Source organism: Lampris incognitus, chromosome 13, assembly GCF_029633865.1.
Source record: "Lampris incognitus isolate fLamInc1 chromosome 13, fLamInc1.hap2, whole genome shotgun sequence".
In the NCBI taxonomy this organism is placed as follows: domain Eukaryota; kingdom Metazoa; phylum Chordata; class Actinopteri; order Lampriformes; family Lampridae; genus Lampris; species Lampris incognitus.
Genome location: NC_079223.1, coordinates 41,538,171 through 41,539,596, shown reverse-complemented (window position 1 = coordinate 41,539,596; position 1,426 = coordinate 41,538,171). Strand labels below are relative to the sequence as shown.

Here is a 1,426-nt window from a genome sequence, read left to right as displayed (position 1 = left end):
ACTTTTAGCTGACTGTGGAAAAAAAATATCTAAATTTGTGCACCCATCCATATTGCCTTGGGCATTTCATTCTGATCAGAACGACTCATATTCACGTATAAATACAGAGAAAGTACATTTAATAAACAATATACAAACACATTTATACAAATATAACCAAAAACACAAGCACATCATGCTAGCACATCACATATTTTGCCCTTACAAAACAGAGAACGAGTTAAGGGACTGTGTTTGAAAGGTCCAGAGAAAACATTGAAGTGAGGCTGCTTGCAAGTAATACCAACCTGTGACCTTTGCAACACCAGATAAACACAGTCTTTGATGGAAATGTTTGAAAAGGTAAATGGATAGCAACACAAATTTGTTTTTCTTCATCTCTCTGAGGTAATAAGATGGAAGTGGAAGTCGGCAGAGCAAACATAGGTCAGTAAGACATACACACACACACACACACACACACATTATACACACTATAACTCATTATACAGATGATGTTTTCTTGTCCGGGATGCCGGTGAGATCAGCGTATGACGGACAGATTGCTGGTAGAGGATGCCACCATAACCAATATCTCATCCTGTGTCAGTCCCATGAGTCAAAGAAAGACTACTATAAATTATTCCTGGAGCAGGTTAGCCAATGCTCCAAACCGGTGGTATCCCATTTGGAATTGGATGTTTAGTTTCTTCCAGAAACGTACAGCAATTCAGCTGTCGATGCTGCTACCCAACAACCTCGTTTTCATTTTTATTGATCTAGAATACAATACTCTTTATTAGTTGTTTTGTACATACATACAAATGAAATGTACTATCTGCATTTAACCCATCCTAGCTGTGTAGCTAGGAGCAGCGGGCAGCCGCCGTGCAGCAGCCGGGGACCAACTCCAGTTATTTCTTCCTATTGCCTTGCTCAGGGGCACAGACAGGAGTATTAACCCTAACATGCATGTCTTTTTGATGGTGGGAGGAAACCCACCGCAGACACAGGGAGAACATGCAAACTCCACACAGAGGATGACCCGGGATGACCCCCAAGGTTGGGCAACCCAGGGGGTTTGAACCCAGGACCGTCTTGCTGTGAGGCAACAGCGCTAACCACTGCGCCACCGTGCCGCCAAAATGGGAAATGCTTCACAATTTCGCGTGTCATCCTTGTGCAGGGGCCATGCTAATCTTCTCTGTATCGTTCCAATTTTAGTATATGTATTGCCACACAGAAAGGACCTGGGACAGCCTGGGGTTTGAAGCCAGGACCTTCTTGCTGTGAGGCAACAGCGCTAACCGTTGGGCCACTGTGCCGCCTGTTTACCATCAATTCACTTTCTTGTTATTATGACATAATTGACTAGATTCCTGTTTCATTTTCCAATCTAAGAAAGAGATGGAAGTTAGCGTCGTATTCCTCCGAGTGTTTATTGGGG

At 43.4% G+C, this 1,426-nt stretch overlaps 1 pseudogene; it reads right to left on the bottom strand.

Annotated features, from left to right (window-relative positions):
• Positions 1-1,120: 1,120 nt before the first annotated feature.
• On the bottom strand, positions 1,121-1,220 carry LOC130123320 (U6 spliceosomal RNA; annotated as a pseudogene).
• Positions 1,221-1,426: the final 206 nt, after the last annotated feature.